Below are 26376 nucleotides of genomic sequence, written 5' to 3' on the forward strand. Positions count from 1 at the left end.
GGTCGCAGATGAGTCTTCCAAATGGACAATGACCACAAGCATACGCCCAATCCTATAGAAAAGTTGTGGACAGAACTGAAAAAGTGTGTGCGAGCAAGGAGGCCTACAAACCTGATTAGGTTACCCCAGCTCTGTCAGGAGGAATGGGCAAAAATTCCCCCAACTTATTGTGGGAAGCTTGTGGAAGGCTAACCAAAACGTTTGACCCAAGTTAAACAGTTTAAAGTCAATGCTACCAAATACTAAATTAAGTGTATGTAAACTAAATTAAGTGTATGTCTGACCCACTGGGAGTGTGATGAAATAAATAAAAGCTGAAATAAATCATTCTCTCTACTATTATTCTGACATTTCACATTCTTAAAATTAAGTGGTGATCCTAACTGACCTAAGACAGGGAATGTTACTAGGATTAAATGTCAGGAAAAACAGAGTTTAAATGTATTTGGCTAAGGTGTATGTAAACTTCCGACTTCAACTGTACCTTATATTTGACATTGAGATCAGCAAAGAAGACTGTGATTATGTCATGGTCAAATCTGCTTTAATGTGTAACAGTACATACTGTAGAAAAACAGACTTATTTTCTATTCAGTTTTGCATTAGATTTTTCCCTTATCTTAAAAGAATATTTGATCTACTGTGAATGAATGAATTAGTGAACTGCTGGGGTAAATTAACCACGGAATTACATTTATGGAAAGCAATTAGATCAACTGTATTGTACCCTACAGTAACTACCAATCAGCGCTGCTTTTTATTCACATTCCCTATTTAATTGGGTTAAATGAAAAGGGGGTGAGTTACAATTGACACAAAAGGGAGCTAATACTTGTGCCAGATGAATGATGAGTTCTCAGAATACTGCTTTTAAATAATCTAGTTCATAAACGAAAGGCTTTGTGATACAACCCACTGGGCAAGAACTGGTTGAATCAACATTGTTTCCACGTCATTTCATCCCCAAAAATCTATGTGATGATGTTGAATCAACATGGGAAATAGAATGGATTTTCTAAAAGTCATCAACTTAAAGGCATTTCATATTCTTTTCACCCAACTGTTAACCTAAATCCAATGACATGGTGACATTTTTTGTTGATTTCACATTGAATTAAAGTTGCTGAAAAGCCCTTAACAAATCGTGAGAAGTATCTGATTGTCTTTCTGCTCATGCTTTTGTTTGTGTGTATTTTGGGGATTCTAAAGGCCTCACCCGAAGGGACTTGAAGGCATTCAGACAAGCAAGCAGACCTTAAACTTTCTTAGGCGGACACACTCCCAAGGATATCATTAGAATAAGTCCATGTTCATTCCCTGCCCCTCTCTGGAGACAATTAGCCAGCACCCCAGAGACCTGTCTGTCTGTAAGTCAACCAGCAGCCAACCCACTTTACCAGCTCTTCCTCATCTCTCTCTCTCTCTCTCTCTCCTTAAAAGAACATTCATCTTCCTCACTCTCTTTAGCTGCCTTATTGCTGACGAGGCCAGAGCTCGATTGAGCAGCCCCAGGATAAGACTCACTCTCAGATGATCAGATAGGGGAAGAAAAAGAGAGATAAAGAAGTAGGGACAATATGTGCTTTTGCCTACATGAATTGCAGCCTGCGTGGTCTTGGTTGAATTTAGTGGGTAATTGACAAGGCGTTCTATCATGCTTACAAATATCTCTTTCACTATAATTCTTAAGTAATTCTAGTATGTTAAGATCTCCTTTCATTAATAACAGGTCTACATTACACCACGAGGCAAATCATAAAAAATAATGTAGGAGATTTTTACTATTTTCTATATTGTAAAATAATAGTGAAGACATCATAACTGTGAAATAATATATACGCAATCATGTAGTAACCCAAGAATATATTTTATATTTGAGATTCTTCAAATAGCCACCCTTTGTCTTGATGACAGCTTTGCACACTCTTAGAATTCACTTCATCAGCTTCACCTGGAATGTTTTTCCAACAGTCTTAAAGGAGTTCCCACAAATGTTGAGCACTTGTTGGCTGCTGTTCCTTCATTCTGGGCTCCAACTCATCCCAAACCATCTCAATTTGGTTGAGGTCGGGGGATTGTGAAGGCCAGGTCATCTAATGCACCACTCCATCATGCTCCTTCTTGGTAAAATAGCCCTTACACAGCCTGGAGGTGTGTTGGGTCATTGTCCTGTTGAAAAACAAATGATAGTCCCACTAGGCCCAAACCAGGTGGGATGGCGTATCACTGCAGAATGCTTTTTAAATTTATTTAACTAGGAAGTCAGTTAAGAACAAAGTCTTACAATGACGGCCTACCAAAAGGCCAAAGGCCTCATGCGGGGATGGGGGCTGGGATTTTTTTTTTAATTACTTGGGGCTAGCCATTGTAAGTTCAGAGTCACTCACCCCAACAGTGCGTGTGGAGGGTAGCATCCTGCATATGTCCCTGCCAAAAAATCCAAGTTTATGTTACTCTAAATCTATACTTTTGTAAAAAAAACTGATTTGATTCAGAGTTGATTCACGCTATCTCCTCTGAACAGTTGATGTTGAAATATGTCTGTTACTTGAATTTTGTGAAGCATTTACTTGGGCTGCAATTTCTGAAGCTGGTAACTCTAATGAACTTATCCTCTGCAGCACAGGTAACTCTGGGTCTTCCAGTCCTGTGGTGGTCCTCAGGTAGCCTAGTGGTCAGAGCATTGGGCCAGTAACTGAAAGGTTGAGATTGTATCCCTGAACTGTCAAGGTAAAAATCTGTCGTTCTGCCCCTGAACAAGGCAGTTAACCCACTGTCATTGTAAATAAGAATTTGTTCTTAGCTGACTGCCTAGTTAAATAAAGGTGAAAAAAACAAATCACAGTGCCATCCGTTTTGTTACCAAATCCCATATACTACCCACCACTGTGGACTGTATGCTCTCATTGGCTGGCCCTCGCTTCATACTCATCGCCAAACTCACTGGCTCCAGGTCATCTAGAAGTCTTTGCTATGTAAAGGCTCCCCTTACCTCAGCTCACTGGTCACCATAGCAGCACCCTCCTGTAGCATGCGCTCCCGCAGGTATATTTCACTGGTCACTCCCAGAGCCAATTCCTCCTTTGGCCTCCTTTCCTTCCAGTTCTCTGCTGCCAATGACTGGAACGAATTTCAGAAATCACTGAAGATGGAGACTCATCTCCCTCTCTAACTTTAAGCACCAGCTGTCAGAGCAGCTCACAGATCACTGCACCTATACATAGCCCATCTGTAAATAGCCCATCTACCTACCTCATCCCCATACTGTTATTATTATTTTTTACTCCTTTGCACCACAGTATCTCTGCTTGTACATTCATCTTCTGTACATCTATCACTCCAGTCTCTATCACTCCAGTGTTTATTTGCCAGATTGTAATTATTTCACCACTATGGCCTATTTATTATCTTACCTCCCTTATCTTACCTCATTTGCGCACACTGTACATACACTTTTTTTTCTATTGTGTTATTGACTGTATGTTTTGTTTATTCCATGTGTAACACTGTATTGTCGTTTGTGTCACACTGCTTTGCTTTATCTTGGCCAGGCCGCAGTTGTAAATGAGAACTTGTTCTCAACTAGCCTACCTGGTTAAATAAAGGTGAAATAAAACATTTTTTTTAAATGTAGTAACCAAAAAAGTGTTAAACAAATCTAATTCTATTTTATATTTGAGATTCTTCAAAAAGCCACCCTTTGCCTTGATGACAGCTTCGCACATTCTTGGCACTCTCTCAACCAGCTTCATGAGGGGGCAGCAGGTAACCTTGTGGTTAGAGCGTTGGACTAGTAACTGAAAGGTTGCAAGATAGAATCCCGAACTGACAAGGTAGAAATCTGTTGTTTTGCCCTTGAACAAGGCAGTTAGCCCACTGTTCCTAGGCTGTTATTGAAAATAAGAATTTGTTGTTAACTGACTTGCCTAGTTAAATAATTAAAATATGAGGTAGTCACCTGGAATGCCTTTCAATTAACAGGTTTGGCTTCTTAAAAGTTAATTTGTGGAATTTCTGTCCTTCTTAATGCATTTGAGCCAATCAGTTGTGTTGTGACAAAGTAGGGGGTATACAGAAGATAGCCCTATTTGGTAAAACACCAAGTTCATATTATGGCAACAGCTCAAATAAGCGAAGAGAAATGACAGTCCATCATTACTTTAAGATATGAAGGTCAGTCAATCCAGAAATTTTGAAAAGGGCAGTCGCAAAAACCGTCAAGCACTATGATGAAACTGGCTCTCATTTTTTTAATTTAACCTTTATTTAACCAGGTAAGCTAGTTACAACTGCGACCTGGCCAAGATAAAGCAAAGCAGTGCAACACAAACAACAACACAGAGTTACACATGGAATAAACAAGCGTACCATCAATAACACAATAGAAAAAAAGAAAGTCCATATACAGTGTGTGCAAATGGCATGAGGAGGTAAGGGAAAAATAGGCCATAGTAGCGAAGTAATTACAATTTAGCAGATTAACACTGGAGTGATAGATGAGCAGATGATGATGTGCAAGTAATGATACTGGAGTGCAAAAGAGCAGAAAAGTAAACAATACGTGGATGAGGTAGGTAGATTGGGTGGGCTATTTACATATGGACTCTGTACAGCTGCAGCGATCGGTTAGCTGCTCAGATAGCTGATGTTTAAAGTTAGTGAGGGAAATGTAAGTCTCCAGCTTCAGCGATTTTTGCAATTCGTTCCAGTCACTGGCAGCAGAGATCTGGAAGGAAAGGCGGCCAAGGGAGGTGCTGGCTTTGGGGATGACCAGTGAGATATACCTGCTGGAGCGCGTGCTACGGGTGGGTGTTATTATCATGACCAGTGAGCTGAGGTAAGGCGGAGCTTTACATAGCATAGACTTATAGATGACCTGGAGCCAGTGGGTCTGGCGACGAATATGTAGCGAGGGCCAGCCGACTAGAGCATACAGGTCGCAGTGGTGGGTGGTATAAGGGGCTTTGGTAACAAAACGGATGGCACTGTGATAGACTGCATCCAGTTTGCTGAGTAGAGTATTGGAAGCTATTTTGTAGATGACATTGCCGAAGTCGAGGATCGGTAGTCAGTTTTACTAGGGTAAATTTGGCAACGTGAGTGAAGGAGGCTTTGTTGCGAAATAGAAAGCCGATTCTAGATTTGATTTTGGATTGGAGATGATATGAGTCTGGAAGGAGAGTTTACAGTCTAGCCAGACACCTAGGTATTTGTAGTTGTCCACATATTCTACGTCAGAACCATCCAGAGTAGTGATGCTAGTTTGGCGGGCGGGTGCGGGCAGCGAACGGTTGAAAAGCATGCATTTGGTTTTACTAGCGTTTAAGAGCAGTTGGAGTCCACGGAAGGAGTGTTGTATGGCATTGAAGCTCGTTTGGAGGTTATTTGCCACAGTGTACAAAGAAGGGCCAGATGTATACAGAATGGTGTCGTCTGCGTAGAGGTGGATCAGGGAATCACCCGCAGCAGGAGCGACATCATTGATATATACAGAGAAAAGAGTCAGCTGTGGTACCCCCATAGAGCAGTGGTTCTTAACCTTGTTGGAGGTACTGAACCCCACCAGTTTCATATGCGCATTCACCGAACCCTTCTTAATTGGAAAAATAAAATATGATTTTTTCGAATTCTAAACATAGGTATATATTTTACTGGTGCACAAAATGAACCGTGCATCAACATCACTGTGTTCAAAGAACAAAATCATCAAAACATAATATTGAATATTTACTGCAAATCAGTGTGACTTCTGCTGTTACCTTTCAGAGACCAGTTCAGAATTGCGCGGCTTCACCTTAGCAAGTGCCACTCTCATGTCATTTTCGCAACAAAGTCTGTTCCTTTTCTTCATTTTTATGTCCAGCATCCTCGAAAAGGATTGCTCGCAAAGATATGTTGTAACAAACGGTATGAAAATCTCCAGAACTTTCTTAGCAATAACAGGGTACGTTACCATTTGTTGACACCAAAACATTGAAAGCGTGTTGTTCTGAAGAGTTGCTGTTGAACCTGGCTCTGCTGAATTTCAATGATTTCATCGAGGTATTCATCATTGACATCTGTTGTCTCAACACTAAACGTGAACGGCTGTCTCACCCATGCTGGATATGACTCTCTTGTAGGGAAGTATCCGTCGAGAGACTTTGCAAGCTCATCTAAGTGCGTGGCAATTGCTTGCTTCAGTTCCGCGGGTACAGAAATGTCTCCGATTCCAGATACATCTTCGATCTTACTTACACAGTCGTCCAGCAGGGGAAAGTTTGCGAAGTTATCGTTCTCTGTTCGTCATTTCCATAATGGTAGCTTTTTTTGAAAAGCCTTCAGGTTTTCCTCCGCTTCGATGATGTTGACTCCAACGCCCTGCATCTTTTGATTGAGATGATTGAGAGCTGCGAAGATATCAGCCATGTACGCTAAAATGAGAATTAACTCAGTTTTTGAAGCAATCTGCATGACAATGTTGGTGCTCTTGCAAAAACAGGGCTAATTCCACACGCACGGCAAAAACACGATTCAGCACCTGTCCCCGGGATAACCACCGAACGTTAGAATGGTACAAAGGTACCTCGAATTCAGAGCCCATTTCTTTACACAGCTCACAGAAGATGCGGTGCCTCAAAGCACTAGTTCGCACATAGTTCACGCATTCCACTACAATTTTTAATACTTCTGCCAGTTTTGGAGGCAAGGTTTTTGTTGCCAACGCATGCCTGTGCAGAATACAATGCGTAACAATGACGTGTGGTGCATCAGCTTTCACTAGCGCACCAAAACCAGACTTTCTTACCAGCATGACTGAAGCTCCGTCCGAACAAACTGCAGAAACCATGTCCCACGAAAGATTGTTGTCTTTGAAGAAGTCATCCACAAGTTTCTTCACATCGGCTGCCTTAGTTGTTGTTGTAAGAGGCTTACAAAATAAAAAATCTTCCTTAATCACGTCGTCTTTCACATAGCGCACGAATACAGCAAGCTGTCTTAGATTGGAAACGTCTGTGGTCTCGTCGAGTTGAAGGCTGAATTTTGCCTGGCTTGAAATCAGATCTGCAACTACTTGAGCCAAGATGTCTTTGCTCATGTCCTCTGTTCTGTCACTGATGGTGTCACTTGAAAGAGGAATTTGGGATAACTTAACTTCAGCCTCTTTTCCCAGCATGATATTCACCATCTTCAACACGGCTGGTTTTATGAGTGTTTCACCAATGGTGTGTGGTTTGCCCTGCTTTGCGATCAGGTAAGCAACTTCGTACGATGCTGTGAGGATCGGTTTGTTGATGGGTACAAAGCCGAGAACAGGCTGAGTAGCCTTTTCATCGAATCTGTCTCTCTTCACCTTGAATTCAGCGAGCGTTGTGTTCTTGTATTTTCCATCTCCGTGCAGCTTAAGGAAGTGTTCTCTTAGTTTTGCCGGTGCTAGACTAGAATTGCTCAACTTGGCATTGCAAATCATACAGTTAGGACGCTGACTCCCATCACGTTCCGTTATACATGTGAATCCATATTGTACATATTCGTCCAACCACTTTCTTTTTTCGCTCGACATAGTAAGTATGAAGGGATTAAAATATTAAGAAAGAAATCACAAGACGTACCATCACGACAGTCACAAGTCGACTACTGAGAGCACCAAATTCCCTGCAGCACAGATAGGCCAAGCGATGTAGCGTGATCACCTGCAGCCAACTTGGCTTTCAAAGACTTTAGAAGGACAGGGCAGGATGGATATAGGTCTATAACAGTTTGGGTCTAGAGTGTCACCCGCTTGAAAGAGGCAGATGACCGCGGCAGCTTTCCAATCTTTAGGGATCTCGGACGATACGAAAGAGAGGTTGAACAGACTGGTAATAGGGGTTGCAACAATGGCGCCTGATACTTTTAGAAAGAGAGGATCCAGATTGTCTAGCCCAGCTGATTTGTATGGGTCCAGGTTTTGCAGCTCTTTCAGAACATCTGCTATCTGGATTTGGGTGAAAGAGAAGCTGGGGGGGCTCGGGCAAGTAGCTGCGGGGGGTGCGGAGCTGTTGGCCGGGGTAGGGGTAGCCAGGAAGAAAGCATGGCCAACTGTAGAGAAATGCTTATTGAAATGTTTGATTATCATGGATTTATCGGTGGTGTTGTGTCTTTGGTTATGCCGGATTAAGTGATATGACATGCTAGTCTATAAAATAATTTCTCCATAATTAATATCACCTGATTGAGCTAATCATGTAAATGTAATTAACTCGAGACAAAATAATATTTATAGAGCACCACAAAATAATATTTATAGAGCTGTTATCTTCTGAATAAACTCTTAAAGACCTAGTAATATTTTACATCAATAGCAGTCAATATCAATCGTCATCTCAATTCAGTCTCATCTGAAAGTTGTAAATTATTTTATCTGCACGAACCCTGGCTAACAAGTTGAATCAGCAATACAAAATTGGGTTTAATTATTTATTTACTAAATACCTAACTACAGTGCCTTGCGAAAGTATTCGGCCCCCTTGAACTTTGCGACCTTTTGCCACATTTCAGGCTTCAAACATAAAGATATAAAACTGTATTTTTTTGTGAAGAATCAACAAGTGGGACACAATCATGAAGTGGAACGACATTTATTGGATATTTCAAACTTTTCTAACAAATCAAAAACTGAAAAATTGGGCGTGCAAAATTATTCAGCCCCTTTACTTTCAGTGCAGCAAACTCTCTCCAGAAGTTCAGTGAGGATCTCTGAATGATCCAATGTTGACCTAAATGACTAATGATGATAAATACAATCCACCTGTGTGTAATCAAGTCTCCGTATAAATGCACCTGCACTGTGATAGTCTCAGAGGTCCGTTAAAAGCGCAGAGAGCATCATGAAGAACAAGGAACACACCAGGCAGGTCCGAGATGCTGTTGTGAAGAAGTTTAAAGCCGGATTTGGATACAAAAAGATTTCCCAAGCTTTAAACATCCCAAGGAGCACTGTGCAAGCGATAATATTGAAATGGAAGGAGTATCAGACCACTGCAAATCTACCAAGACCTGGCCGTCCCTCTAAACTTTCAGCTCATACAAGGAGAAGACTGATCAGAGATGCAGCCAAGAGGCCCATGATCACTCTGGATGAACTGCAGAGATCTACAGCTGAGGTGGGAGACTCTGTCCATAGGACAACAATCAGTCATATATTACACAAATCTGGCCTTTATGGAAGAGTAGCAAGAAGAAAGCCATTTCTTAAAGATATCCATAAAAAGTGTAGTTTAAAGTATGCCACAAGGCACCTGGGAGACACACCAAACATGTGGAAGAAGGTGCTCTGGTCAGATGAAACCAAAATTGAACTTTTTGGCAACAATGCAAAACGTTATGTTTGGCGTAAAAGCAACACAGCTGAACACACCATCCCCACTGTCAAACATGGTGGTGGCAGCATCATGGTTTGGGCCTGCTTTTCTTCAGCAGGGACAGGGAAGATGATTCAAATTGAAGGGAAGATGGATGGAGCCAAATACAGGACCATTCTGGAAGAGTCTGCAAAAGACCTGAGACTGGGACGGAGATTTGTCTTCCAACAAGACAATGATCCAAAACATAAAGCAAAATCTACAATGGAATGGTTCAAAAATAAACATATCCAGGTGTTAGAATGGCCAAGTCAAAGTCCAGACCTGAATCCAATCGAGAATCTGTGGAAAGAACTGAAAACTGCTGTTCACAAATGCTCTCCATCCAACATCACTGAGCTCGAGCTGTTTTGCAAGGAGGAATGGGAAAAAAATTCAGTCTCTCGATGTGCAAAACTGATAGAGACATACCCCAAGCGACTTACAGCTGTAATCGCAGCAAAAGGTGACGCTACAAAGTATTAACTTAAGGGGGCTGAATAATTTTGCACGCCCAATTTTTCAGTTTTTGATTTGTTAAAAAAGTTTGAAATATCCAATAAATGTCGTTCCACTTCATGATTGTGTCCCACTTGTTGTTGATTCTTCACAAAAAAATACAGTTTTATATCTTTATGTTTGAAGCCTGAAATGTGGCAAAAGGTCGCAAAGTTCAAGGGGGCCGAATACTTTCGCAAGGCACTGTAATCACACAGAATTACACATACACACAATTAATCATAACTTGATTACCAATTACATCATAAAGGAAAACGTCCCTAGCGGGCGTTTTTACACAAAAGAAAAGCTTGTTACACAAAAGAAAAGGGGCTGGGTTTGAATGTAAGAGCTGGAAGACTGAGGAACAAAGGGAAGAAGCTGTGCTATCGTTAATACAGTATCTTATGCATTCTAAATTTCCGCCCATTTGGAAAAGGAAAATGCAATAAATATTTACTCTGAGCTGCGCTTCGGTAGGTTGGTGGTAGATGGAAGGCCGTGTTGCCCAACCGAGTCCTTTGAAGAATGTCTCAGGTGGTCAATTGGATACGTTGTAGTAACATTGTTGTGTGGTAGACGTGATACTCTGTCTGTTCTTTCCTAACCTGCGTTTGCAGCTGCGGTTGCTAACTCAACGGCTAGGAGGTATCACTTCTGTAGTGAATAAGAGTTCAAAGTTCATACCATTCGCAACCAAAGCTCACGCTGATGTTGGCTTCGTTCTGTAGTTATTATCTGAACCATTCTGACATAGGACCGTCGTCCTACATCCTTGGAACAGGAAGTTCTATTGTCGTCAAGGGCTTATATAGGAAGGGAGAGGAGGGCGTATTTGAAAAGCTTTATAGCCCATGTCCCTTCACAGGGCGGGCCACTGATTGAGCAGCCCTATCTTATGAAAACCCACATCTCACATTTTAGAAGCTAAAATCACATTTCATCCTATCACAAATAATTTCATATTCATACATTTAAATTGAACAACAATTCCATGTGAATCCGATAACTCTGATGTGTAGACTTTCCACAGTTTATGTCATCTTATCATTGATGAGAATGTCTCAGATGACAACCGAACTGACATCATATTCATTAAGTACCACTGCATATGTTCAATTGTTCGGATTACCAGAATATAGTTCATTTCCCCCCACCTACTGATGTTCCCAGAATCTCTATGTTAACCAAGGGTTTTGCAAATGTAACCTCAGTAGGGTAGAGAGAGGAAAAAGGAGGGAAGAGGTATTTATGACTGTCATAAACCTACTCCCCAGGCCAACGGCATGACAGTGGTTACCATGTTACCTAGCCTCAGTGCAGTGGGCAGCTGGGAGGAGGTGCTCTTATTCTCCATGGACTTTACAGTGTCCCTAAACGTTTTGGAGTTAGAGCTACAGGATGCAAATTTCTGCTTGAAAAAGCTAGCCTTCACTTTCCAGACTGCGTGTATTGGTTCCTGACTTCCCTGAACATTTGCATATCGCTGGGACTATTCGATGCTAGTGCAGTCCAACAAAGGATGTTTTTTTGTGCTGGTCAATGGCAGTCAGGTCTGGAGTGAACCAAGGGCTAATTCTGTTCTTAGTTCTACATTTTTTGAAAAGGGCATGCTTATTTAAGATGGTGAGGGAAACACTTTTAAAGAACAACCAGGCATCCTCGACTGACGGGATGAGGTCAATATCCTTCCAGGATACCCGGGCCAGGTCGATTAGAAAGGCCTGCTCGAAGAAGATTTTAGGGAGCGTTTGACAGTGATGAGGGGTGGTCGTTTGACCGCGGACCCATAGCGGATGCAGGCAATGAGGCAGTGATCGCTGAGATCCTGATTGAAAATAGCAGAGGTATATTTGGAGGGCAAGTTGGTCAGGATAACATCAATGAGGGTGCCCATGTTTACGGATTTAGGGTTGTACCTGGTGGTTTCCTTGATAATTTGTGTGAGATTGAGGGCTGTATCTATAGACTGCATCCAATTTGCTGGGTAGAGTGTTGGAGGCCATTTTGTAAATGACATCGCCGAAGTCAAGGATCCATAAGACATGATTCCATATGTATTATTTCATAGTTTTGATGTACAATTTCTACAATGTAGAAAATAGTGAAAATAAAGAAAAACCCTTGAATGAGTAGGTGTTATGAAACTTTTGACCGGTTGTGTACATTTTTTATTTGGTTTTACCGGGAAAAGTCTCATTGAAATTAAAATAGCATTTAGAAAGAAAAATAATCATAATGGAATACAGCAATAGCATTACTCTATGAGGTTTTATTTTGAGGATAGTGTGATTTCATGCTTTTTGATGTTGCTGTTCTGTAAGATTGTTTTTATGTTGTAATGCTCAAATTTGGGGGTTTAATTCAAAGTGCTGCTCTAAATTTGGTGCTTCAAACCAGGACTACTGCATAATATGTTGCAGGTGGCTTTCTTTGATGTGTAGCAGACTATAGCGATATTCAAATGCTTTGAGAGAGGACAATGCATTATTCATGATAGCAACAAATAGATACTGTAACCATAGTCACACAGGAAAAGCTTCCTCTACCCCAAGAGTGAACCTCTACTCTTAGGAATAATATTCACATAAAATAAGCTTGTTCTGGGAGATGTGTCAGTAAAGGTGTATAACGAGACTTTCAGTTCACTGAAAGAACACCCTATCCATGCTTTATTCTTATGTAGATACAGGGAGGTAGTGTCAGAGCTTCTAAGGAAACATTCTCTGAGGCGTACCGCAGCCTCTGAAGCCTTGAGGGAAACGCCCCTCTCGATCAGAGTTAGATTCAGTGGAGAATGATACACTTTGTACAAGCACATCGAGACATTGAGCAGCTGCAGTCGGTTACTCTACTGTTCATGTAGACTTGATGGCTAACAGATTGGGACATATAGGGGTTTAGCGGTAAGATACGATACGATATGATATACTTTATTGTCCATTTACATGTAAATTCATTTTGTGACGTCAGCATACAAATACACAAACACAACACAATATACTGTATTACATGTAGTACAGAAAACCGGAAGGGTATTGTACACACGTCACACAATTACATTTTCACACATTCAAAGCCTCTGCAGCTTACTGTCCGACCATGTATTGGGCCTCAATCTGTCCTTTGTCCCACTGTTCAGCAGCCTGGTGGCTGATGGAATGAAATTATCTTTGCTCCTATTCTTGCATTGGGTACGTAGGAGTAAAGGAGTTCATTGTATAGTCCATACAAGTGTAGAGCGACTCTGTATCACACAGCTTAGTCCACACATCTCTCTGACTTTCACGCCCACTTTCAGAAGTCATGTAACTTCTCCTCTCCTACTCTGTTATCTGTCGTTGCCCAGCTGATGGGGTTAGCATGTGCTCATATATATTCACTTTTAAGAGATTAAAAATCAATTATGAGTGCCGTCATGTGAGTGTAATTATAGCCGGGCAGAATCAGCCCTATTCATCATGACGCTCTGGAACTCTAGCAGTGCCATTAAAAACAGACCTGTTATCTTATTCATTAACTCACACATGATATACTGTATGCTCATGGAAGAAAGATTTCACTACACTTTTCACATGTATAAATATATATCTTAAAAAATGTCTTTAGTGACACTGCCAGTGCCTTATAAGGAGGGAGCGGTGGATGTGAAAAGAGGATAGGGGTGAATGACAGGATTGAGGGAGGGAGGAGAGAGAGGAAAGGACAGACCTAGACATCAGGGTAGAGAAACGACACACTATTTCGTGGAGATACTAGAACATTTGTCTTCCTGGGACAAACACTGTTCATGCAGCAAAATAGAGATGGACTGTGGGTACTAGAAATGCATTGTGGGTAAAGGAAAGGTTGCTCTCATGGAAGAAAAAATTCTGACTCAACATTTCATTGTAGAACGCTTACCATTAATTCAGTAAGGTAGGCTAAATGCAATTTGGCGCAGAGAATGACACATCTCATATCAAATTGAATTATTTTCCCTACCCCATCTCCCACAAGGCACTACAGATTTATGACTTGCTTTTATAGGGGTGGTATCATGCCTTTGGTTTTAGAATATAATTTGCCTTATTTCAAACAGACATTCAATTTCAGTGGAATTAATAGAGCCTTAGAGATGATAAATCACAAAAGCTTTAAAAATAAATGTATCTAATTAGAAAATAGGAGATACTGCTACAATCACGCAACAGTGATTGGTAAAGGGCAAAGTATATGAGCAAATCTTTACTGTATGTAGGCTGTTTACAAATTAACTATAGATTATGCCAGTCATGATTTAAAAATATATTAAATACATTATTGCAGAAAATGGATTATCTCTGCACTTTGACATTATTTCTATTCTGCATATTCCACTTCTCTTTAGCACAATAAGTACACACTGTGCTTGTTGTAATAAATCCTAAAGAGGAAGAGTTTAATTAGCATGAGTGCTTTCCTTTTTTTCCTTACCAAATTAGTTTAATCAATAAAGTCAAAAGAAATGTTTCCAGAATGAACCAATCAAACTCAAGACTTCAATGACAATGTCCCTTGATTGTGGTTGCTCAATCTTCTCATCGTATTTCATTACATATGAAGTGTATAACTGAGGAGAGAAATTAGTTTTGCTAGCCCTCTTCTTCATCAATTATCAAAACACATTCCAGGCCTTTGGCAGGAATAGCTAATCTCTCTCAGTGGTCTGGAAATCTATGTACATGTATCCCACAGCACAATGACAGTGAGCAAATCCATCTCTATGGCCATGATTAGCACTCAATGTCAGAGGCAGGAAGTGAAAGACAAAGCATCTGCATGGGCATCCATGTCTGCAATACCAACATGTTTCAAGCAGACCACCATAGTCCCTGTGCCCAAGAACGGCAAGTTAACCTATCTAAATGACTATGATCCCATAGCATTCACATCTGTAGCCATGAAATGCTTTGGAAGGCTGGTCCTGGCTCACATCAACAACATCATCTCAGACACCTTGGACCCACTCCAATTCGCATACCGCCTCAACAGATCCACAGGTGATGCCATCTCTATTACACTCCACCCTGCCCTCCACCACCTGGATAAGAGGAACACCTATGTTGGAATGTTGCTCATTGACTACAGCGCAGCGTTAAACACCTTAGTTCCCTCCAAGCTCATCACTAAGCTCAGGACCCTGGAACTGAACACCTCCCTCTGAAACTGGATCCTGGACTTCCATGACTCCAACACCATTATTAAGTTTGATGCTGACTACAGAGGTAGACCTGATCACCAACAACAATGAGACAGCCTATAGGCAGGAGGTCAGTGGCCTGGCAGTGTGATGACAGGACAACAACCTTTCCCTCAACATCAGCAAGACAAAGGAGCTGATCGTGGACTACAGGAAACAGAGGGCCAAGAACCTAGCTCAAGACCAAACATTTTAAAGTAGGTTACTAAAATCATTACAATCTTGATTTAAATGCAATGGCTGTTTAGTGTATTGGAAGGCTGGCTTTAGGACCATGAGGAGCATCGCTCGGAGAGAAGCTGCCAGGCTGCGTTCCTCTCTTTAAAAAAGCAGAGAGCAGAGACAGTGCCAGACAGTTTGCTTTGCCTGTCAGCCGTTTGAATTTGATGTCAGCATTAGAACTGGGACTTGTAAGTCTCACTGCCAGCTGTTTTATGTACCGGTCTCTTTCACATTGATGTCAGCATAGGCGGCGGGTCCAATTGGCCAGGTGCTTCCCCTAAATTAAATTTAATAAAATGTGCTATAAATATTTGTACCTATAGAGAAATAAATACAAAATACTACTCTAGAGAGCTTGATTTGGCCACATACCATCATTTATTTATTTAAAAAATTAGCTGTGGATTGTTTTAAGCACAATTTGGACAGGGCATGTGACAAATAGCTGATTGTTGGGTTGCGGCGGTCAGTGAAAAGCAGTTAAACAGGCCTATCGCAATATTTCCAAAAAGGTTCATAGGAAAAACATAGTTTAGAAAGAATATGGCGATTGCTGAAAAGAGAAGACAAAGAAAGTACTCTAATATATATATATTTAATGTAACCTTTATTTAACTAGGCAAGTCAGTTAAGAACAAATTCTTATTTACAATGACGGCCTACACCGGCCAAACCCGGACGACACTGGGCCAATTGTCCGCCGCCCAATGGGACTCCCAATCACGGCCGGTTTTGATATGGCCTCAAGCACTGCAATGCAGTGCCTTAGAACACTGCGCCACTCTGTAGTCCTAATCTGTCTTTAGTTATCTAAATTCTCAACTCCCAATTGAGCGAACAGTAGCCTATCTTATTGGCACCAGCAGAGAGCATTGGCCACATCCCCGTTGTGTGCATGCATATTCACTGCATTTATTATTGGATCAGTACCATTGGAAAGTTTTTGGGGACAATAATTTCCTCCTCCAGGCTAGATGGAAGTCATATTGTAAAATTTGTGTCTCCCCTTTTCATAGGCCTAGATTAGATGGTTGCATTCAAGACAAGGTCATTTTCACTGATCTGTTTGTCAGTGTCAGCATAGTAGGCTACTCATTTGTGTCGTATTAAAAAAGATGTTGCTTATGTCTTCATTCATATAAAGTGCAGTAGAATTGTATGAAATCCGTTCATAAAGGTCACCTTTTTTCCTGTGCAAAGAAAGGAGAAGAAACGTCTCTGATTAGGCCTACTCTATGTCATTACGTGCTCAGGCGTGCATTGCTCAGAACTGTCTGTTTTGTTAACAGTGATTGAGTTATTTTATTAGCCTAAATTATGACTGTGCAATCTACTCATCACATAGTAGCCTATCTTACATGAGTCTGCAAATGTGATGATAAATGCATGCAATCCTTTATTATAAATGGTGCAATTTTATGGTGAAAATCCTCCCCCACTTTGCCATACCCTAACTGACGCCACTGCTTTGATACAAATTACAATACCAACTAATGAAACATAAGGACACGGCAAAGAGTAGAGGTGGATGGTGAAGGAGGTTAAAGTGATGACATTTTCTCCTCTCACAGCTCTTCTGAAAGAGAAGTGTACAGGCCTCTTGAGAGTCCGGGATCTGGGAGCAGGCAGGAAGTTGTAAGGCAAAGCCATGTTCTTGTAATCAAAGGAATGAATTGTGTTGTTGTCTTTCTGTATGCTTTGATTTCATACAAAGTTGATTACAGAGGATTAGAATTTGGCAAATGAAAATGAGAGCCTACTTTGTTGTTGTTTCTCAACAGAGTTGTTAGAGTGGGTGTGCTAACAGCAAAGAGAAAAAGAGAGAGTACAGTGAATGTTCAAGGTCACTTTTATCTGTGGTGATAACATTCCCTCTTTGGTTGATGAAACATTGCAGAATACTCACTCTGAGAAACAACCACTCACAGTATCTAACAGGCCTGCTCTGATTTATAACGCTCACTGAATATTCAGGTCTGATTTAACTGTGTTCATACGACACATTGGAGATCAGATGTCATCAACTGCATGGTCATTAATCTACTGCATTTATGCTCTAGCTTCCCGTTGACCTGTCACAACTGCCATACTTAAAAAACCTAATGGGGGTTTTCTACAGATGAATGCATGTATTTTTATAATCAAACATGACTTACAGTATATGCTATGAAAAAGTACTTACTTGACTCTATCTGCACTGACTCTCAGGTCTCTATCCACACACTCACACACACTTTAAATGAAATCATATAAGCGTTAACCGACGATAGTCGACACCTGCATAGCTGATGTTTTGGCGGTGTCGGAGGTGTAACTGCATTGGAGCCATCAAATCGGTGAGCAGCTGATCATTGTCATGAAGCCACACCTCCCCCTCGCGTTAGAAGTTCAGAACTAGAAAGTGTAGGATATAGAAATAATGAAGCTCAAATAGAAAATCATTAAACAAAATAATGAGGATTTCGATCAGTCTAATCAAGGTGTAGATCATGTCTCACATTCCAGTGTTTGAACATGTAAACATGGGATTTATCTTAATGGGACTCCGTGCAGCCAATGGTAATGTATCCTCTAGGTATGGTGCCAGGGGCTGCTTGTGGATTTGACAGCTGTAACTCAGTTCCACCTCCGACACCAACAAAACAACCTCTATGTGGATGTCATCTAAAGCGGATCTGCTTGAATACAGCCCATATACTGACATTCTCTCATACACACACACACACACACACACACACACACACACACACACACACACACACACACACACACACACACACACACACACACACACACACACACACACACACACACACACACACACACCATAATACATGCACACACACGTTCACCTAAATACTGTATGCTGCTGCTACTACTATTATTATTATTATTTATCCTGCTGCCCAGTCACTTTTACCCCTGCCTATATCTGCATATAGTTTAGTTTATTAATTTGACAATTTTAAAAACAAGACAGACACGAACATGAGTAAAATTTGGAGGCACACAATAACACAATTACTTTACAGTATCGATGTCTTATCAATACATACACAGTATGTGAGGGATCATCAGTAGCCTACTTAAGCCATAATTTTCATGAGGCATAAACTTTCAATCAAGAGTTAGGCCGGAATTAAATTTGATAGCGGGTTATAGGCATTGCGGCTTTTAAAGAGAATGTTCCCGCATTCGCGGAGCTCCCATTCATGGTAAACGCTGCTAATTGCATTTAAAAGCTGCAATGCCTAAAACTGGTTGAATTTACATTGTTTCATCATCAATTGTAAACTTATTGTCACGTGGAAGATGTAGTATATTGGATTTGAAAAAAGTAATCAACGTAAAATGTTGTTTTGAGGGTGAAATGTCAACCACAGGGTTGTGTCATCATGGAAACCAAATTTCAACATACACAATCCTTGTATAAAATATGTTGAATTTGTACCTTTAAAACAATGTCAGATCTTCAATGTTATATCCACTATCAGAAGAAGAAGAAAACAATAGGCTGGGCAGCACCTCCTACTGGAGAATATCTACAGCTACACTTCGGTCTCCCATCTAGGGGTTTAATGCCTAGCTCTGCTTAGCTATGATATTTGTCACTGGCTATTGCCAATGTGCTATTCTGAGAGGGAGTGTTAAGATACATTTTTGCATCTACCTACAGTGGGGCAAAAAAGTATTTAGTCAGCCACCAATTGTGCAAGTTCTCCCACTTAAATAGATGAGAGAGGCCTGTAATTTTCATCATAGGTACACTTCAACTTTGACAGACAAAATGAGAGAAAAAAATCCAGAAAATCACATTGTAGGATTTTTTATGAATTTATTTGCAAATTATGGTGGAAAATAAGTATTTGGTCACCTACAAACAAGCAAGATTTCTGGCTCTCACAGACCTGTAACTTTGTCTTTAAGAGGCTCCTCAACTCGTCGTGTTTGAAGGACAAAGAATGCTGAGTTGCATCCAAAGAACACCATACCTACTGTGAAGCATGGGGTTGGAAACATCATGCTTTGGGGCTGTTTTACTGCAAAGGGACCAGGACGACTGATCCGTGTAAAATAAAGAATGAATGGGGCCATGTATCGTGAGATTTTGAGTGAAAACCTCCTTCCATCAGCAAGGGCATTGAAGATGTAACGTGGCTGTGTCTTTCAGCATGACAATGATCCCAAACACACCGCCCGGGCAACGAAGGAGTGGCTTCGTAAGAAGCATTTCAAGGTCAAGGTTATTGCAAATAAATTCATTAAAATCCTACAATGTGATTTTCTGGATTTTTTTTCCTCATTTTGTCTATCATAGTTGAAGTGTACCTATGATGAAAATTACAGGCCTCTCTCATCTTTTTTTGGTCCATTAATATTAGAATTTTCAAAAAGTTAACATAAAAATGTTAAAAACGTGCTGAAAATGTATATTTTCTTTAATTTATCATAATACTGTCATCAACATTTTAATGAATTTTAACCACTTTAAAATGGACTTACATCAATCATTTCAAATATCACTACATTAAATTAGACACAATTTAAAAGCCCATTTCATAGAGAGTGTTACAAACTGGACTATATTTAATAACTTACTTTAGTAACTTAGAGATGATGATTAGGTCTAAATAGGCATTTGTAGTTTGGTAGTCTAAATTTAGTCTTTAACATTTCCTGAATTCCCACACATCAACAACAAAAGAAATCAGCGTCAGATGCATCTGCATTCATCACATTTTGTGTGGTTATCCTTAGATCTATTTTCCAGACCTGCCCAGAGGGAATTATTGATATGTTTAATTCTAGATAACATTTTCTTTTAGAAACATTTGCACAAAAATGCCATGGCAGTGAAAGACAAGTAAAAGGCCTAGGTTTTCAAGCTCTGGTTGATTTCTGATTTAATTCTATTTTGTGATATTGAATTATGTTTAGTTATCAAAGCAACCAAATATCAACTTTTGGAGGAGATGTACTGTATCTTCTACTTATAGTTCCATCTGTGCCACTGACTTAGTCTGGCTTTAATTCCAGCTTGTCGACAAATGAACAATTGATATGTTGGATTCACGTCTCCATCTCAAACAAAAATCGAATTTAAATAATATTACTAAATCAAATAATTATTTTTTAAAAGTGCATTACAAGTTTATTTGATTTGATTTAGACCTATTCTTTAAAGTAGATTTTTGGTTGAGACATATGAATCCAACAATTACAAATTTGTTAACAAACTGAAAATAAAGCCAGACTATGTAAGTGGTACAGATGGAACTATCCAAGCAGAAGACACATATCCTTTAAATGTTGAGATTTGGTTGCATTGACACATTGAGGTTTCTGTAACTATACATTTCTTCTTATGTAATCATATAACGCGTGCATGTCCAAGATAGCATGCATAGGTCACCGCAGGTCTGTGGAGATCTTCACAATTCCTGTAATAATCTGTACAGAATCTGGAATGGCATTGATCACTTGCACCATGTAGGCCTACTTTTAATGTAATTTCAACTGCAATCCAGGTCATTTGGTTCTGCTATTAGATGAAACACACAGTGATAACACAATAATCTGTTACATAAATAAACCAAAAATCAGACATTGTTTTTCCATTGGAATTTTGTTGTGCTTTTAGATGGTTGAAAGCATAGGCGATAATTGAATTGACTTTTGACTGTCTTTTTGAGTGGGTGGATATACACTGAGTGTACAGAACATTAGAAACACCTCTTCTATCCATGACATACTGTAGACTGACCAGGTGAATCCAGGATAAAGATATGATCCCTTATTGATGTCACCTGTTAAATCCACTTCAATCAGTGTAGATGAAGGGGAGGAGAGGTTAAAGAAGGATTTTTAAGCATTAAGTCAATTAAGACATGGATTGTGTGTGTGCCATTCAGAGGGTAAATGGGCAAGACAAAAGATTTAATTGACTTAAAATGGAATATGGTAGTAAGTGCCAGGCGCTCCGGTTTGAGTGTGTCAAGAACTCCTGTACAACACTGCTAGGTTTTTCACGCTCAACAGTTTCTCATGTGTATCAAGAATGTTCTACCACCCAAAGGATATCCAGCCAACTTGACACAACTGTGAGAAGCATTGGAGTCAACATGGACAAGCATCCCTATGGAATGCTTTCGACACCTTGTAGTCTATGCCCCAATGAATTGAGGCTGTTCTGTGGGAAAAATGAGGTGCAACTTAATATTAGGAAGGTGTTCTTAATGTTTTGTACACTCCATGTAGGTTGTAATCTCATTGATTGTCTCAACCAAATATTACTCAATTATCCACATTGAAATGACATGGTGTGCCCAGTGGGTGGTCTCCTTTACTGTATGTGCAGCACATGATTTTGTTATTGGATCAAGACATTAGTGACAAAGGTAAATTGTTTCTGAATTTCTAATTAGATAGAAGGTAGGGTGTAATTTCAATCAGGTTTTGTTTATTCCACAGCTGACACCTCTGAGTGGCACAGTAATCAGGAAAGAATTACCCCTAACCTCACTGATTGCTCAGATTGGCTTCTAATTAGCATGTTGGCAAGCAAATAAAAACACATAATTAGCCTACATGTTTACAATCAACTTTTCCTCAACATTACCGTCATTGCTTCTCAGTCATATCCCAATAAATTTTGACTGCCTACAATCCACTCACAACAATTTTGCATTAAATCCCAGCGACTACCAAAAACTGAGAACATTAAAACATTGCCTCACAATTATTGTGTCCCTCTTTCCATCTTTCTCTTGAAGTGGTTTCTGATATCCCTGAGGATAAGGAAAGTTTGTAAGACAGAATAAATAGTAGAAAGCAGCAGCTAGGCAAAGCCTTTGTTGCATATGGATGACCATAGCCCCCTGGTCAGGTCCTTCGTCCTAGCTGTCTTCTCGGAGCCTGTAGTAAATTAAAACAGCAAGTCTCCTGAGTAATGGACTAGCAGTAGGCCTTGTCGTTTCAGGGTGTTCATTTTGACTCACTTGAGCAAAAGTGTTTAACATCCCCCCCACCTCCCTCATCCCGCCCTGTGTACCTACAAGGCATGTAGAATATGCTGCTTTGCATGTGAGACGACATATCTCTCTACCCTCACCCCACAGATCTAGCAGTCAGTCAAAGGCGTTGCCTAGGGATATCCCCGCTCTCTATCACTTCTTTGAACAAAAGGAACAACCACCGTCTCTTTTGAAAGAAAATAAATGAAAAGGGAGATATTGGCGAGCGACATTATAACAAATAAAATCTGCTCTTTGTGCATGGAGTCTACAGCGCGGGAGGGAAAGAAATGGAAGAAAATGCTAATCACTGAGGAAGAGAGAGGGAATAATGAATTAGTAGAGCGGGTGAAAAACATTTATTTAGCATTTACAGTATGATGAATTTTCTGAGCAGTATGAATCTGCTGGAAGCAACTATTGCAATGTCCCCAGGCTACCTTTGAGAGGTGTTACAGTTCTTCCTCCCTGTTCTCTGACTTGAAACTCTCATATCTACCTGCACAGAGAGAGGGCACAGAGGGATATGAGCTGGGAGACGCTAAACTGACCCTGGGGCAGAACATTGAACGCTGCGATACCAGCCTCTCGTTGGCAGCTTATTTTGCTCTAGTTAGTTGAAGAGGCAGCTACTGGATTTATATCGCTAATGGATACAAAGTAACTGTTCAGCTACATATCCCATAACCCCCACCAACTGTCACCGCTTTAGACTTGTCAAGGTTAGGTTTATCAGATAGAAAGCTGGGGCAGAACAGGAAGAAAAAATGTGCCCATAGATAAAGAGAGAAACACATAGTGGGAAATAGAGATAGAGGAAGACAGACTTGTTCAGCATGGGTGCGGAACATTCTGTGGATGGATGGTTAAATGAGACATGAGAATTCATTTGAAATAGAGAGTGGTCTCAAAAGATCAATACTCCTTCAAAGCATGTATTGAGTGAGCTGCTCTATTTGAAAAATAAGAATTGAGCTGCTGTAGGTTACCAGACCAACATATCCTGAAGAACCCCCACTCTGCACCATCAACAACAATGGACCATCTATGAAGCCAGATACAGTACCAGTCAACAATCACGTGGCTCTCAGATAATGGAAGAATGGAAAGCCGTCTGCCTTAACCTATTTTGATTTCTGAATGAGGATTCTGTAACGGGTTTCTTCTTCCTCTGAGGAGGAGTAGGAAGGAACTGGAGGACCAAAATGCAGTGTGGTATGTATCCACAATGTCATTTAAAGGAAAATGAATACAAAATACAGAAGAGAATCAACAACAAGAGAATCAAAATGAAAACCGAAACAGTCCCGAATGGTGCAAACACTTGAAAAGGAAATAAATCACCCAGGCTACCTAAGTATGGTTCTCAATCAGGGACAACGATTGACAGCTGCCTCCGATTGAGAACCATACCAGGCCATACACAGAGATCCCAAATGATAGAAAAAAGAACATAGACTGCCCACCCCAACTCATGCCCTGACCATACTAAAACAAAGACAAAACAAAGGAACTAAGGTCAGAACGTGACAGATTCAATGCTAACATGATCCCGTTCTTCTACAGTGGGCAGGTATGGATTTTCCACTCTGCCCAACTTGTCTGGTGAAGACATATTTTATTTCATTATTTTGGCAGAAGGCATAAGGACATAAGGACATTGCTCTCGATAGGTGTAATTATCTTCCATTTGCCCCGCTCCCGTCTCCACCTTATGAGCGAACGTCTTTTTATTCAGTCTGTTCTTATCCATGAGGTTTCAGACTCAATGTCAAGGCCAATGAGGCGCAAGCAGCATATGTTCTCTTCCGCCACCCTCCACAGACACTCCTCTCTGATTCTCTTTCACTCACTGACTCACTCCGCTATTCCTCACATTCTGGACAATATATACTTAAACACATGCATTCTGTTTGTTATAAAACAGCGCATGCCATGAACCAGTAACAGGATCACAAATAAACATAATTCATTCTTATTAGAAAGCAAAATAATTCAGACATGCAGAGCCTGTTTCCATTACTAAGGTACTGCTCTGTGTTATTTTGTATTTTTTTTCTCTATTCTGCCATATTTTCTCTCTTCTGGGTCTTCTGATGCAGGTTGTTCTGTGTTGCTCCATTCCAGCAGCAGCCTAAGCCCCAGTGACACAGATATATAGCTAGCTGCAGGCCCAGGTAGATGGATAGAGAGAGATCAGAGAGACGTCCACCGGACATGGAGAGAAGGGAGAGATAAAGAACGACTCCCACATCACTGTGCTCCTGCAGCCTCCACACACAGCCCCCAGGAGTCAACAGAACAGATCTTCCAGACTACTGTCTGTCGGTCTATATATATATATATATATATATATATATATATATTTATATATATATATATATATATATATAGAGAGAGAGAGAGAGAGATGTGTGTGTGTCTGAGTGGTGTGAACTGTAAAGTCAGAACTCTGCAAGAGAAGAGTTTCAAGTATACAGTATCTTATTACCAGGCATTGTTCCATGGTATTGTGTTTCCTTTAGGGTGAAGTTTTTAGACACTTTAAAAGTCATATTTTGAAAATGTTGGGTAAGGGATAAAGTGTAGCCAACAAAAATTTGAGCTTAGCTGTCCATTCAGCACCAACATACGATCTAAGTAATCAGCATATTGGGCAGTGCCCAAATCTTTGCTTTCATGTTTCTTGACAAATCAGTCAAATACTAACCAAAATGGGATTTTGATCAGATGCGCAGTGAGCAGCCTCTATCTACTCTTTGGAATAGTGCGAGCTCTCAAAAACTGATTACGTTGGTTAAAGCCCACAGTAGACAAGAATTACAGCAACCGTGCTGCTTTGTGCTCATAATTTACAATGGTGACTCCTGTAATAACTTGTCCAGCACAAAGGCAGACAAATTAGTGACAGAGAACAAAAAGAACAAAAAGCAGCATCTCCTTTACGTAATGATGTTTTAAGTGGTTTTCATCTGTTATCTGCTGAGGAAGTGCATATCAAAAGTGAAGGCCTCCAGTGGCTAAAGCCAGTAAATTTAATTTCTATTAACTTCTATTCAAGGTTAAATGAACACCCTCAAGGGGATATTGATAAAGACTGGCCTCAGATCTGTTGGGATGCCACTGATTTTACTCCTGTTTGAAGAGAGACCAATGAGTTCAGATATTCAGAAGTGTCAGAGTTGGTCTGGGTAGTTTCTCTGTCCATAAATCTAGTACAATTATTTTGTCAAGGCAGTACCTGATGTATGTTTTGGTAAAAAGCATTGTCTGGTGAGTATTTCAAGAAGGCTGCAATGTTTTCTTGTGAAAAATATGCCTTTTTTTTCTTCCATCTATGAAATATTAATGTTAAGATGGTATGTATGTACTATATGACACTCTGAGCCTCTGTATCCTGTGTTTATAGCCCTGAGGTTTCGAAGCCATATAACATTACATTTTCATTTCCTAGAGATGTGGAGCTGTAGATGTGAAGTGGTTTATCTGGCCACATAGGGCTAAGATCTTAGCACACTGAGGACTGTTTGCACATACAGTAAGTGCTCCGTAGAAAGCAATCTGATCTCATTTCCAACAGACATCATTTATACTGCACAGGCTTTTTATATAAAATGTCTGGCCTGAGATGAGGACTTTCCAAAAATGCATGCATTCCGGACTGAAGGTCATTATGTCAAATAAATAAGATGTTTAGATACACAACACTGATGCCACTTGCATTCGTAATCAACCAATAACAAAGCATTGTCTGGTGATGGATGTCTTTGCCCATGATCCACATGATATTCTGGGCATTATTATTATTATAAATCTAATTAAAATAGGAGACACTACTTCGTCAAACTAAGTGGCGTGCCATGCCATGCCTTAAAAGTAGTCAGATCATTAATATTTCAGGAAATGTGCCACTGTGCCGTGCCATGAAATATAATATATGATGTCACATAAAAGAGAAGAGTTGTAAAAATTACATAATTTCTGTGCACCACAACAGATGAAGACAGCTTCTGCACAATCAGCAGGTTTATGACGTGAACCACCTAAACACCATTCAACT

The sequence above is a fragment of the Oncorhynchus mykiss genome, chromosome 5 (genome assembly GCF_013265735.2).
Source record: "Oncorhynchus mykiss isolate Arlee chromosome 5, USDA_OmykA_1.1, whole genome shotgun sequence".
Taxonomy (NCBI): Eukaryota; Metazoa; Chordata; class Actinopteri; order Salmoniformes; family Salmonidae; genus Oncorhynchus; species Oncorhynchus mykiss.